The 16,227-nt window shown below is 36.7% G+C and overlaps 1 pseudogene; it reads right to left on the bottom strand.

Annotated features, from left to right (window-relative positions):
* Window positions 1–751: 751 nt before the first annotated feature.
* LOC102958644 lies at window positions 752–2,180 on the bottom strand (annotated as a pseudogene).
* Window positions 2,181–16,227: the final 14,047 nt, after the last annotated feature.

Genomic DNA, 16,227 nt, shown 5'->3' with positions numbered 1-16,227 from the left:
TTTCTCTCTCTTCTTTTACTGAAAGAAAATAAATTTTCCTTTAATCTGGCTTATTGGTCCCATACTTCATCTATCAGTACATTTGCTACTATTTAAAAATGGAAATGTCCTATACTGACAGTAAAGTGTGCAATTCCTTTGATGAATCCAGTCCTCTATTTTAGTTCTCTGTATTAATCTGAATAACAGATGCCTATTTTAATTTACAAGGCAGATGGCAAACTTTCCCATAGATCTTGTGAGATTTCACCTTGTCATGGACTTTGTGTTTTAAGGTTGAGGTAATGAAAACTTGAGCAACAAAAGAGTCAAGCTACACAAGCAATGAGCTATGGCCTCAGATGCTCTCATTATATTCTCTCCCTTTCCTTTAGGCCAGGGTAGCTTTCTACCTGGCCAATGGAAAACAGCTACTGCTGTAAAACCTGAAAATAAATTGTTCTAAACCCAAATCCCAGAGCATTTTAGTAGGCTTTTCTATGGGCATTTTTGAAGCATTTTAAGGAAAGTACTAAACACCCAGCTCCCTCTTCAGAACAGATCCAAAGAAAAGCTCTGCTCCTTCGTATGCTTTTGTTCAATTCCATCACATTCCATTCACATCTTCTGCTATCCAGGGTGAAGAGCCTTAGGCCGGTTTAAATAGCACAAACTGCACTTTTGTTAATACTATTTTTCTCTCAGTGTAAGTTCTCGATGCTGACATTTCCAGTGTTGGGAAGTACAAATACTGTTAAACACCTCCTTCTTTTCATTGCCAGACAATTCCTCTTTCTCTTTCTTCTCCTGAAGGATAATCAACAGCTTGAGATAGATGTTTCAGAACATAAACTACTGCATGAAGACCCTCTATGCTCACCCAGACAGTATGTGCCTTCTGCCATACATGTCACTTCAGAGATAATGCCCTAGTAGAGAGCATTTCTTGTCCTGAGTAAGTAGTATAGCCCTGCCTGTCTCAGGTCTACAGATACAGCTTATCTCTGGAGGCAAGCTGGATAAAGATCAGTTTCTCTTCTTGGAGGCTATCCTTTTTCCAAATGGCATATCTGTTACAATAATATCCACAGAGCCCGTTCTCAGGGAGGAATTCCAGATATCCCATTGAACAGCTCTTGGTCAATAAAGAAGAGATATTATTGGCTGCCCTATTCACAGCCAATGTATTGTTATCACCAGCAATATAACCATTAAACCATTCTGTAGCCCCCTCTATTGGTATTGCCTCTGTTCCATACATCCCTTCAACTATTTAATGAGTAGGTTGAGGACACAGAGAGTGAGCATCCCATAGGTGAGAGTAGATCTGAATTGTAGCTCCAAAATGTGAGCTGTTTCTTTGGTGGACACTCTCTTCTGTCAATGCAATGCCTACAAAGATTTGGTTATCATGGATATTCAAGAATCTCCACCTCAAAGTTGGTCATGTCAGCTTTCTACCTCAATTAATCCTGAACAGCACACCTAGAATTTCTTGCAGCCTGATTTGAGGTACAGCAGTGTTTCTCTCCTGCCCTGTTGCATATAACTCTAAACTTTAACACTTGAGGATCAGTTTCTCCTTCTGAGCTTTCATCAGTCTTATCTTTGGAAGATGCCAAGTCATTACCTACTAATGTTGGTATCTTTTTGATAGCTGAATTTTCATAATAGTCTAAGGTATGTGAATCTAAGCTAGTGTTCTCGAATTCTTTTAACATCTTTGTCATCTGTTTTGTCTCCTCATCCATTATCAATCTTACCTTTACTTGAATTCTGATTTATCTTTTTATGTATTTTTTCCCTTAAAACTGGTGTTAATTTTCCATATTTTTAAAGGGTCTGAGCATGGGAGCTTCCAGCCAATTCTTCAAAATCCTTTAACACTTCTTCTTTTGTTTCTTTGAACTGGTAATCTTCAAACTCATGAACAACCACAAATAAGTGATCAACTGATCTCAGACAATAAGCCTGAGCCAGACTTTCACTGAAATGTCAGAATATACCTCACTTCATTTCTGCAGAGTTTGTGTGATGAGCTCAATTTCTCTCTCATTTCATCTGCAGCCATTTGTTCAAAACCAGTAGGTTCAGTGGCTCCACTAGTGACTTGGAGATGCTTAGACTCACTTCTGAGGCCAGTTTCTTTCATGAAGGTTCACATCCAAGAAGCGGTTAGTGGTTTCTTGAACTTCAGACATGTTGGCAGTTCTTCTAAGATCTATCTATAACATTGTCTTGACCGCCAGAACAGACCCTTCCAGCTCCAGCACCCCACAGGCATACCCCAATGCTATGTTTTCTCTTCTCTCTCAAGATTTTGGGTATAGGACTTTTTTCAAGAAATTTATTGGCAAAATGTTGAAACACATACAAAAATTGAAAGAATTTTAGAGTGAATGCCAATATACCCATCATCCAGATTCTAGTGTCAACATTTTACTATACCTGCTTTTTTGCATATTTATTCCTACATTGATACATTGCATGCTTTTATGCATTTTAAGATAACTTGTAGATAAGTGTATGTCCCCCTAAGTACTTCAGCATTTCTGTCATTAACTAGAGTTCAATATTATTTTTCTTTTCACGTAAAAGTTACATACAATGTACTGCACAGATTTTTCCGAGTTCTAAAAGTGCAAATCCTTGTATAACCCAAAGCCCATCAGTATAGAACATCACTATCCCTCCAGAAAGATCATCCGAGTCCCTTCCAATTACCAATACAAATTCCACTCCAAGAAAAACACTGTTCAAATTTTCTTCCATCATTGATTGATTTTGGCTGTTTTAAAACTTCATAAAAATAAAATACTATAGTATGTACAATTTGTGCCTGGCTTCTTTTGCTAAACATAATGTTTTTGAGATTTAGTCATACTGTTGCCTGACAATAGTTGATTCATTTCATTGCTGCGTAGTATTCCACTGTATGAATAAGCGCATTCTCCTATTTTAGGATCTCTAGGATATTTTCCACTTTGGACCATTATGAATAAAGCTAATTTGAATATTTTTATACAAGTCTTTTTATGTGCATTTATGTTTTTATTTCTCCTAAGTAAATGAATACCTAGAGATGGAATTGCTGGATCATAGGTTCATGTATATTTAGTTTTACAAGAAAATACTAGATCTTTTGCCACAATAGCTGTCATATTTGACATTCCCAACAAAAATGTATGAGATTTCCAGTCTCTGCACATCCTTACCAAAATTTCGTTCTGATAATCTTTCTAATATTAATCATTTCATTCTGATGTGTGTGTAGTGGTATGTCTATGTAGTCTTAATTTGCATTACCCAGATGACCAACAATGTTGACCACAGTTTCACATGCCTGTTTCATGTGCTTGTTAATGTGTCTATTCAATTCAAGCTATTTTTTTTATTATTGAATTGTAGGAGCTCTTTATATATTTGTATCCCAGTCCCTTATCAGATACATGTTTCACAATATATATTTTCTTCAGATCTGTGGCAGGCCTCTTCAGTTTATTAATGCCTTTTGTTAAGTAGTTTTTAATTCTGATAAGTCAAACTTATCAATTTTTTCTATTATGGTGATTGCTCTACATTTCAGAACTTTGCTTTTCAAAAATCACAAAGATATTACCCTATGTTTCCCCTTAAAAGCTTTCTGGCTTAAGGGCACCTGGGTGGCTCCATTGGTCGAGCACCGGACTTTGGCTCAGGTCATGATCTCACAGTTCGTGGGTTTGAGCCCTGCGACAGGCTCTGTGCTGACAGCTCGGAGCCTGGAACCTGCTTCTGATTCTGTGTCTCCCTCTCTCTGCCCCTCCCCTGCTCATGTTCTGTCTCTCTCTCTGTCTCTCAAAAATAAATAAATGTAAAAAGAAAAATTTTTAAGCTTTCTGGCTTTGTGCTTCATTTTTATCTAATTCAGAATTTTTTTACATTTTCTTTGGTGATTTCTTCACTAAAGAAATAAGAGGGGTTTTCTATAACTTCAGTGGTTTTCCGAGATGTCATGTTATTGATTTCCAATTTAATTCTGTTATACTCAGAAAACAGATCCTGTGTGCTTTTAATCCTTTTAAGTGTACTTAAGACTTGTTGGAAGGGACAGCATATGATCTAGCTCAGTGAACGTATCAGGTGCACTTGAATATATATTATGAAACTAGTTGTTGAGCCCAATGTTCTAAATGTAAATGATACCTAAATATCATTTAGGTCAAGATGGTTGATAGTTTGTTCAGCTCCATCTATGTCTTTATTGATTTTCTTTGTTCTATCAATTGCTAAAAAATAGTGTTAAAAAAAGTTCGACAATGATTATAGAATTGTTTATTTTTCCCCTTGATTCTGTCATTATTATCTCATGAATTTTGAGGGTGTTATGAGAGAAAAAAAAATTTATGAATATTATGTCTTTCTGAAGAACTGACTCTTTTGGCATTGTGAAAAGTCTCTCTTTATTTCCAGTGCTCTTTATTCCTTCCTGAAGATTGAATTTCAGTGTGGTGTCATTTCCCTTTAGTCTGAAGAATTTCCATTAGCATCCCTCAAAGGGCATGTCTGCTGGTGATAAATTCTCTTTTCCTTACTTACAATTGCCTTTATTTAGCCTTCTTCATTTTTGCTGGATACAGAATTTTGAGTTGTCAGATTTTTTTTTCTGTTCTTTCAGAACTCTAAATATGTGTTTTTCTATCTTGCTCGTATATAAAGAATGTGTTTTCTCTGGATGCTTTCAAGATTTTCTCTCTGTATCTGATGTTCAGTATTTTATTATGATGAGTCAAAGGTCAGTTTTATTTCAAATTTTCCCGTTTTTCAAAAGCAGCCTACTGAGGTATAACTGACATACAGTAAATCGGGGCATACTCTAGTGTACATTTGGGGATACATTTTGACATACATGCATACTCCAGAAACCATCACACAATCAAAACAATGAACATGTCTGTTACCCAAGAAAGTTTCCTTCTGCCTGTGTAATTTATCCCACCTTCATCCCATTCATGGAGCCACTGATCTCCCTCCTGACACTCTACATTGCTTTGTATTTCCTAGAATTTTTTTATACTCTTTTGTCTAGCTCTTTCAGTAGCATAACTATGTCGAGATTCATATGCTATGGTGTGTATCAAGAGTTCAGTGCTTTGCATTGCTGAGTAGTAATCTACTATAATGATATGCTTTATATTTATCCATTCACCTATTAATAGGCATTCACATTCTTTCAATTTGGGGGCCATTACAAATAAAGTTGCCATGAACATTCATGCACAATCTTTTCATCTGCCTTGGGTAAATACCTAGGACTAGGATGGCTGGGTCACACGGAGGTGTGTTTAACTTTTTTTTTTAATGTTTACTTATTTTTGAGAGAGTGCAACAGAAGAGGGGCAGAGAGAAAGGGGAACAGAGGATCCAAAGTGGGCTCTGTGTTGACAGCAGACAGCCCAATGTAGGGTTCGAACTCACAACCATGAGATCATGACCTGAGCTGAAGTCAGATGCTCAACTGACTGAGCCACCCAGGCACCCCTTTTTAAAAAATTAATAAACTATTGGTATTTTCCAAACAGGTTTTATATCTCACATTCTGACCAGAAGTCATTGAGAAGTCCATTTGCTCCATATCCTTATCAACATTTGATTTGGTAGGTCTTTTCTTATTTAATAATAATAAAGGAACCTAATGCTATAGTACTAAAAAAAGAACCTAATGGTATAAAACACTTGTTTTAAAAAATGGATTCCAGTTCACACATTGTTTCCTAAGCCACTTTTTTCCCTTAATACTGAATCATGAGTTTTTGAAGTCATTAAAAACTCTCCTACAATGTCTTAACTTTAGTGGCTATAAAGGTTTTCATCATATGGCAATGCCATACTTCATTTCATGTCCGCTATCTATTGTTGGACTGTTAGATTCTTTCTAGGTTTCCACTTTTTAAAAAATCCGGTAAGGTAAAATACATATAGCATGAAATGTACCATTTTAATCATTTTTATCTGCACAATTTAGTGTTAAGTACATTCACATTGTTGTATACTCAATGTCCAGAACTTTTTCATCTTGCAAAACTAAAACCCTATACCCATTAATTAACAACTCCATTTCCTCCTCCCCTCAGCCCCTGGCAACCACCATACCATTTGCTGATTTGTTGTTGTTGTTGTTGTTGTTGTTATGAATCATGCTTTTGGGATTATATCTAAAAGATATTTACCTAACTCAAGATTACAAAGATTTTCCCATAAGTTTTTTTCCTTGAATTTTGTAATGTTTGATTTTACATTTAGGTCTATGATCTATTTTGAGTTCATTTTTCAATATGGCAGAAGGATATGGACAAAAAGTCATTTTTATGTGTGGATATCCACCTGTTCCATCAGCATGTTCAAAGATTAAAAATGTTAAAAGATGATCTTTTCTCCACTGAATTGCTTTTGCATCTTTCTAGAAATAAGTTATTCAATTATGTATGGATATATTTCTGGACTCTTCAATCTATTCCTTTGATCTCTTTGCCAGTATCATACTGTCTTGATTACTGTAGCTTTATAATAAGCATTAAATCAAGAAGCATTAATCCTCCAATTTTCCTCTTTTTCAAATTTATTTTTGCTATTTTAGGTACTCACATTCCTTATGGATTTTGGAGTCAATCTGTCAATTTATGCAAAATAACCTGCTGGGGTTTTGATTGGGATTGCACTGAATCTGTAAGCAAATTCAGGAAGAATTGACATCGTAACAATATGGAGTCTTCTGAGTCTTCTGGCCATGAATACAGCATATCTCTCCATGTGTTTTGGTCTTCCTTAATTTCTCACAGCAACATCATTTTCCTTTTCAGAGTATAACTCAGAAGCAAGGTCAGACACTATTCATGGTTCTGTGTGAGTATCAGACACTGTTCCCTCTAAACCCTTTCTGATCATTTCTTTGGCCTCACATAGTTTCCTCACCACATACATGCACCTATCAGTTCTCTGCTCACCCTAAAGAGGACCCTGTGCAATCTCCAGGAATCTCTCTCTGTAACGCTTTCCTCTTTAATATTCTGTCCTACAAACTCAAAGTCTTTTGTTCTCACACTCTGAGCTCTGTCTCATCAACTCAGAGAGGTTGGGCCTAACTGGGTTCCTTTTCCCCTCAGTGTAGCCCAGAAACTCTCTTAAGGCAGTAAGCTGGAGCAAACATAGTACTAACCTCATTTCCTATCGCTAGGCATCATTGTCCTTTATTGTCTGATGTCCAGTGTCTTAAAAAGTGTTGCATGTGTCTTGTTTAATTTTTTTTGTTATTGCTTTTCATAGGAGAGTAAATCTGGTCTGTATTATTCCATATTGGCCAGAAGTGGAAGTCACAGCCAGTATTTTTCCTCTATGCTTTTATCTCCTATACTCTGTTTCCTTCTGGGACTCAATTACACATGTATATTAGACATTTTCCTATTGTCTCACAGTTTCCTGAGGTGCTCATCCTATATTCTCCTCTGTTTCTCCTACTTTTTCAGATTAGACAAATTCTGTTGATTTATCTGCAAGGTTACTTGCCTTTTCTTCTGCCACATCCATTTTGCTAAATCCATTAACTGAATTTTAGCTTCAAATATTAAATTTCAAAATCCAGAATTTTCATTTAAATTTATATCTCTGCTGATAATTTCTATTTTTTCACTTGTGATGAGTACATTTTCCTTTACCTTGTTCAGCATAGCTGTAAAATCCATTTTAAAATCCTGTCTGCTATTTCCAACAGCTGGGACATTTGGGGTTCAGTCTTTAGAGAATGGGTAATATTTTCCTGTTCTCCTTTGCTGAGTAATTCTGTATTGTAGCCTCACATCATGAATTCTATAATTTAGGAACTCTGGTTTCTGCTTTATTCCTTCAAAATGGTTGAATTTTGTTTTGATTAACTTGGCTGGTCTCCTACTGAACTCAATGCTGTTTGGAGTCTGTTACCCATTTACATGGATAAGGTTCAGCCAGGAATTTTCTGCAAAGCTTAAACACAAAATTAGAGGATCCCCCTCCCTTTCTCTCACCTTTTCAGGATTGCCTCCAAGACTCTCCTTTGTCTCAGGTAGCTCTGAACTTTGTTCTCATTTATTCAGGACAGAAAAAGTACATGTTTTCCCTCAGGATCTTAGCCACTCAATGTGGTGCCAACTTCAGGCTGTTCTTAGGCTAAAAGCCATTTTAGAACAGAGGGGTCCCTTCTTCCAAATGCCCACTTCCTTCCAGAATCTTTTTGCTTTCATTCACTCATTAGTTAGCGATACAGTTGTTTCTCATATTTTGTCAGTGGAAAGGAAATGGTGCCCCCAGTAATTTATTTTTGATGTTTCCTACTGTTCTCTAACTTCCCTCTTTTATTCTAAGAATTCTTCCATTATTCATTTGGGTCCCTTTCTTTCACATTAAAACTGTTCTTTGTCTCTTGTTTTAATGTTTACTTATTTATTTTGAGAGAGTGAGAGAGCTGGGGAGGGGCAGAGACAGAGAGAGACAGAGAATCCCAACCAGTCTCTGCACTGTCAGTGTGGAGCCCCCTGCAGGGCTTGATCCCCATGAGATCATAACCTGAGCTGAAACCAAGAATTGGACACTTAACCAATTGAGCCACCCACATGCCCCAACATTAAAACTGTACTTAACTAACCATTGGTTGTACTTTCTTTTTTAACAGTGACACGCTAAAAGGCAGATTAAAAATTTTTTAATGTTTATTTTTGAGAGAGACAGAGCTCCAGTGGGGGAGGGGCAGGGAGAGAAGGAGACCCAGAATCCAAAGCAGGCTCCAGGCTGTGAGCTGTCAGCACAGAGCCCGACATGGAGCTTGAACTCACGGACCATGAGATCATGACCTGAGCTGAAGTCAGACGCTTAACTGACTGAGCCACCCAGTTCCCCACTAAAAGGCAGATTAGAAGATCCACACTGGTGGCTGGCTGTACTTCCCTAAAGGTAACTTTGCCAAGATTTTTTCATTATTTTGATGATGGACCAACAAATGTGCATATCTACGTGCCTTTCTTTTGGGGCTGGTCAGTGATATAGTCAAATATCTTAGAAATCATTTTCATTCTGAAAAGACATTAATCAGGTGGTGGTCAATCATATAGACATAGATCTTTAAAAAATTCTTTCTTCAAATATAATATACTTTATAATATAATATACTTGTACTCTCTTGTACTTTTCTCAGTGAACACTTGCCTAATGCTGAATTAAATACTTCAGTTTACATATGAAAAAGAACCAGGCAAGCAGAACTCCCTCAAATCTTAAAAGTTTGGCTTAAGTGCTGGATGATGGCATCATATTCCAATCACCCCTTATTTTCATTAGGAATTTTATTTCATCTCCAGCAGGAGAGGCTTTGTCACAAGCATTCTATGTTACAACCAACCGAAAGTATTTATATTCTTTCAAACAGAATTTACTCTCTCACGCTTTCATGACTTTCATGACAGAGAGTACACTCTCTTCCTCAAATGTTCCTTTTCTCTCTCTGTTTGGTTGCAGAACTGGTGCTTTCCGTCAATATCCAGTATAGTGATCTCTTCTGTGAGACCTCTGACTTTTCCAGAATGTACATTCTGACTTCTTCATCCCTTTTATACCTAACTGAAACAGCGCATCTGCCTCTACTAAAATACTTATTAATTTCTGTTTTAATGACTTTGTTTATATGTCTCCCCTACTAGTTTAACTCCATGTGGTCAACAACTCACATGATTTAATGAAATCATCTTACCAACTAACAGCATCTTCACTAATGACCAAAGAGGTCCGCAATACTGAATCACATTTAATATTGTCCTGTGGCAAGAATCAATTTACCCCAGATGAGAACTTATTCTTCTATTATGGAATAGCATTTAGTTAAAAAATAATGCATACATACACACACACACGTGTGGCCATGTGTGTGTGTATATGTGTGTCATTATCAGTATTTTAGAAAAGTATTACCTAGAGCTATTTTAAATTCTAACCCATGAAAACTTAGAGCCTCATTCTGCAAACTCAAATGTATGCATTACAGGTAGCACAGAGTCTGTTGCCCTTTTATCTACTATGATTTCTATGGTGGAATTTAATATAAGAGAGATGATTGTTTGTGTAGTGAATTTGCAATATGTTTCCATTTTGAAATATTGAATATTGTGTATTCATATGTGCAGGTGTCAGCTGGATAAATTTATAGAACAGCTTTTTCAAGTATTATAGATTTTACACAATAGACATGGAATCACTGCTTATAAAATAATCTGCGGAAGCTTATGTTTCAATTGTAAATGACAAACCCCAGACCTGGTATATAGAGTGGGCCCTGAGCAGCACTTTTTCCAGATCTTCATGTTACTAAACTGTTTTCAGGAGGGCCCAGCAGCTGTTTTGTGAATCTACTGAAGAATTAGGAAAAAATATTCTCCAAGTAAATTTAGCTTAAAATTCTGTAGCTTTTGAGGATTGTGAATAGAGGCAATACCTCATATCATATCAAGACATGTGACATGATAAAGAAAACAATGCTCTTACAGATGTAATAAGATTACATTAAGCAGCAACTTTAGACATGCTGGAAATAAACAAAAGCGAAATGATAAAGGAATCTGTCTTCACTTTAAATGTATCTAGTACATTTCATAACACTCGAGTGAAATACTTCTCTGAAAATAAGTGTGCCACTAATTTTTTGAGAATTCTTACAAATTTCCTCACCCCATGTGAAGAAAATGAACATTTAAAACCACAAGAATGTTTACCTAACCAGATGGAATCTGGAGAATCAAAGAAACAGGAAAAAGTGATTAAAACATGATCAAAACAACTATAACATGCTAAAGTTTTGTATTGGTGAACATATGCAGATATAGTAAGTGGGTAGCTATCAGGAGGCAGGATTGGGGGCAGAGCGTTGACCGAGTCCTTGATTGCAACCACCTTAAGACGGAATGCGCTGGCTGTGCACCAGAGTCTAGTGTGGGGAGGGCAGTTTTCTCCCATAAAGTGTCTCAGGTAAGGGCTTTGCAGCCACCTATGGTGGGACCTGGAAGATCACATATAAAACTTTGGCCTGAAGCTGGATTCCCCAAATGCCAATCTAAATAACTGGTACTAAGTTAAAATGTTCTCTTCTAAGGAATAGATCAGTCTGACCTTCTCTTTGAAAAAAAAAAAAAAAAAAGAATTCAAGGTAGGTCGAGTGATTGAATAAGTTATACAGATCAGTTTATAGCCTTGTAGTCAATATTGAACTAAGTAGATCATTACCGTATTTTGAGATATTTAATTTTAAATTTTAATTCATGTCTACTTATTTGAATATTAAAATAATAATAACCCCACACAGAAATAGTCAACTGATCTCTGACAAAGATGCAAAAGTAATTCAATGGAAAAAGAATAGTCTTTTCAATAATTGGTGCTGGTACAATTCCACATCCATAAAAAAAATTAAAAAAAAAAAAAAAACCTAGACAAAGATCTTATACCTGTCATGGAAATTGGCTCAAAATGGATTATAGACCTAAATATCAAATTTACAAATATAAAACTTCTAGAAGAAAACATAGGAGAAAAACCAACAGAACCTAGTGGATTAGTTTGCTAGGGCTGCCGAAACAAAATACCACAGATCAGGTGGCTTAAATGACAGAAATTTATTTATTTACTTATTTGCTTATTTTCTCATAGTTCTGGAAGCTGAAAGTCCAGGAACAGGTGTTGGCAGGTTTGGATTCGCCTGAAGCCTCTCCTTTTGGGGAGCAGATGGCTGTGGTCTTCTCTTTGTGTGCATGTATCCCTAGTGTCTCTTCCTCTCCTTATGAAGACAGCAGTAATAGCAGAGTAAGGCTCCAGCCTAATATCCAAAAAAAGCCTGACAATACCAATTGCTGATGAGGATGCAGAGCAATAGGAGCTCTTATTAATTCCTGCTGAGAATGCAAAATGATACAGCCACTTTGAAGACCATTTGGCAGCTTCTTTCCAAGCTAAACACAGTCTTACCGTATGATCCAGCAATTGTACTCCTAGGTATTTACCCAACTGATTTGAAAACTTATGTTCACACAAAAATCTTCATCCAAATGTTTATAGAATCTTTATTCACATTTGCCAAAAACTAGAAGTAATTAAACCGTTCTTCAATCAATTCAACAGAATACTATTTAATGATTAAAAGCGATGTGCTATGAAGCACAAAAAGACTTGGATGAATCTTAAATACATATTGCGCAGTTTAAAAAGCCAGTACAAAAAGGTTATATGCTTTATGATCTCAATTATATGATATTCTGGAAAAGTCAAAACTATAGAGACAGTAAACACATCAGTGGTTGGGTTTGGATGGGGGCTGTGGAGGGTTGAAGAGGTGAAGCACAGATTTATTTAAGGCAGTGAAACTATTCTTTATGATCTATAATGGGCATATCATGCTGTATGTTTGTAAAAACCTATTAGAACTTTACAGCCCAAGAACACACCTTACTATATGCAGTTTAGAAAATGATTTAGGCAGTTCAGAGATCTCACAATGAAATGTAGATGATGACAAAATAATCTAACTGAAATGTTAAATTAATTAAACAAGGAGGCCACTAAACCGAGGTGGCTTTAACGTCTTAGGAGCCCATGTAAGCAAGCCCAAATCTAAGCCTGAAATGCCTCAAGGTTCAGGAATCAAAACCTAAGGACAACCAATCACAAACAGCCACTGGGCTTTCCCAAATAAGGCAACTGCTTAAGCTACAGGCAATCAAATCATTTCCTTGCTTTGCTTCCACCTCATCTCTCTTTTTATTTTTTAAAGTTTATTTATTTATTTTGAGGGAGAGAGAGAGAGAGAGAGCATGTGTGAGGGAGCAGGGGAGGGGCAGAGAGCGAAGGACAGAGAGAGAATCCCCAAGCAGGCTCTGCACTGCCAGCACAGACCTGGATGCAGGGTTCAAATCCATGAACCCTGAGATCATGACCTGAGCTGAAACCGAGAGGCGGACCCTTAACCAACTGAGACACCCAGGCACCCCTGCTTCCACCTCATCTCTATACAAGTGTTTCCCTGGCTCCTGTTGGAGGAGCACTTTCAACCACTTCCAACATTTCCAGTTTGGCAAGTACCCAATTCAAATGGATTTTGCTCAAATAAACTCTTAAGATGTTTAATATGCCTCAGTCTAACAGTTCTACAATGTATGAAACAAACTCACTGGGGATTGAAATGTATGAAACAAGTCAGATAACCTGAGTAAGTTTGGAAATCAATAGTCTGAAAGATCAAAGGCAAAGGGACCTCCACAAAAGCACTGTACTCTAGTTAACAAAGTTATTTCCTACAGGGATGCAAGTTATCAATTGTGAAACCTGAGTAGACTCTCCAACAGACACTTCACCAAGGAGGATATGTGGGAGGCAGTTCAACCCATAGTGATGTTCATCATCACTAGCCATAAGGGAAATGCACCACACCACACACGTTAGAATTGCCCAAATTAAAGTTACTCGCCAAACCAAAGGCTGGTGAGAATGTTCCAGTTCCAGTTCCAGTTCCAAAGCAACTGGAACATGCCTATATTGTTGGTGGGAATGCAAAATAATACAACCATCCTGGAAAACTATTTTCTATGAGGTTAAACATAGACTTACCCATATACCAGCATTCTCTCTTGGATATTTACCCTAGAAGAATCAAACGTTATGCCCACACACAAACCTATATTCAAGTATTTATAGTAGCTCTATTACAATTGCCAAAATCTGGAAACAGCCTGAATATCCTTATTGGACGAATCAATAAACAAACTGTAGCCCATTGGTACACTGGGATACTAGTCTGCAATAAAAAGAATGGAATTTTTATTTGATTTAATTTTCATTAGTGTAAATTGAACCTTAAAAACTGACATTTGATTCAGTTATTGAAAAATTTTAAGGTATCTTTGGAACAACCTAGGTATGTGACTATTCTTTTTCAACTGTGAATGTTATAAAATTGAAATACTGGGGCACCTGGGTGGCTCAGTCAGTTAAGCGTCCATCCTTCGTTTCAGCTCAAGTGATGATCTCACAGCTTTGCGGGTTCAAGCCCCACATCAGGCTCTGTGCTGGCAACATGGGCCCTGCTTTGGATTTTCTCTCTCTCCCTGCCCCTCCTCCACTTACGCTGTCTCTGTCTCTCCCAAAATAAATAAACTTAAAAAAATTAAAAAATAAAATTGAAATACAGATGAAATACATCTGATAAAATTTAACTTTCAAATCAAGATGTGTTGTAAATGTAAAATTATAACTGGATTTTGAACACTCAGTCCAAATCAAGAATATAAAACACATTACTCATTTTTATGTGGATTACATTTTAACATGATTAAGATTTGGGATTTGTTTAGTTAAATACAAATATGATTAAATTTAAAAAGTAACAACGACATGAAGAGCCGCGTAAGTTTTCAGGTAGTGCATGTAAGGACGCAGGAAAGGATGAACCAAAAGTGGAAAATCACAGAATGCTAAAGAGCTTTGGGAAGATACAGGAGATAAGAGAAGGATTTAAAAGGGAAGACGATTGCAATTAGCCCACCACAATGACATCGGTGCTGAACTGATTAATTTAGACTCTGAGGTTCCACTCACCCAGTGTTAAACTAATTTTTCTTTTAACAAATTGGCCTATGGAGATCATTGAGATTAGCATCTTTTAAAGTTAATGAAGGGGAGGCTTCTAAATGTTTCGGTGTGCTCCTTCAATAAATTGCAATGTTCCTTCAGAGGGAGAAGTTGAATTAGTTAGGAGGTGATGAATTAACATTTTAAAGGTGTAAAACCAATTCTCAAGGTCAACGCTTTGTGTTATGTTAGTGGGTCAAATTTTGCCAATGTAAGAGAAGGGAATTTAGGTTGCTGTAAGACTTCATATCATATATGCATTTTCATCATTGGCAGGCATCCCTTTATCTTTTTATTTTCCTAGAAGGAAGGCTTTTCGCAATTGGGTGGAGTAAACACAGTAGTGTGGTCTGGTCTTAGATTCTCTTCCTGTCTGTGGCTTAAGCCAGAATCGCATTCTGATACCTCATTTATTGTTACATGCATTCTTTGTCAGTAGACACAGTGTATAAGATGAGATTCGAGGCTCCGATCAAATTTTAAAATGTGTGTTTTTGTCTGTTTCTCTATAATAATAATATTTCCTTTAGATACATGTTTTTTAATCAGCAATTAAATCTCCCTCACTTTTCCAGATTCTGATAGAAAACAGTCTGGGTCCCAGTAAATAATGCTGAGAAAACATAAGGAGAGAAGAGAGGCAAGTAGTGGAGTTAGTACTTTCTTTTAGCCTTTCTTTTGTATAACTAAATAATGGCTCTGACTCCCTGTTTTCATCAATGCTTCCCAGATCAGGACAGGGTGGAGGAAGGCTGTAGGACACATGAAGGAATCTTAATATGATTTATTTATGCACGTGTAAGGTGACCCTCTCGCTCTTCTGATTACTCATGCCATATAAAAAATTTACTAGTTGTTTTTATTTCCTCCTATAGAAAAGATTTAACCAAACACACAGGCTCCAAGAAAAATACGGTCAAGATATACCTTGTTTTTCTTTCCATTTTTTTAATATCAATCAGTGATAGGTTTCATTTGATTGTATGAGAATATTTAAACATTGCTATAATGCATGAAGTTATTTCTACATTTGTTGTCATTATTACATTTTAATGCTATGTATTAAAAGTTAATGGTTCATTTAGTTTTAACTAAACTAAAAATTATGTGGAACTAGTTAACCGAATAATAATGAAAGGGAAGGTGACACAAAAATATACTCAGATATTTTTGTTTTATTGTTATTATTTTTTGAAGCAAAAAAGAGCCCTGTATATTTAGACATGAGTTTTTAAAAAATGAACCATTAGACTCTTTGATATCCAGACTCGAAAATACTTTTTTTTAAATCAATTAATTTATTTTGGAGAGAGACAGAAAGAGAGTGTGTGGGAGGGGCAGAGAGAGGGAGACAGAGAATCCCAAGCAGGCTGTGTCAGCAGCCCAGAGCCCAATATGGGGCTCAAATTCCAGAACTGTGATGTCATGACCTGAGCCGGAATCAAGAGCCAGTCACTTAACTGACTGAGCCATCCAGATGCCCCTGGACTTCAAACTACTTTTAAAAACGTCTTGTCCTGGGCGCCTGGGTGGCTCAGTCAGTTAAGTGTTCCATTCTTGACCTCAGCTCAGTTCATGTCT

The sequence above is a fragment of the Panthera tigris genome, chromosome F2 (genome assembly GCF_018350195.1).
Source record: "Panthera tigris isolate Pti1 chromosome F2, P.tigris_Pti1_mat1.1, whole genome shotgun sequence".
In the NCBI taxonomy this organism is placed as follows: Eukaryota; Metazoa; Chordata; class Mammalia; order Carnivora; family Felidae; genus Panthera; species Panthera tigris.
The sequence above is the reverse complement of the archived record's forward strand: the minus strand, read 5'-3'. Positions and strand labels throughout refer to the sequence as shown.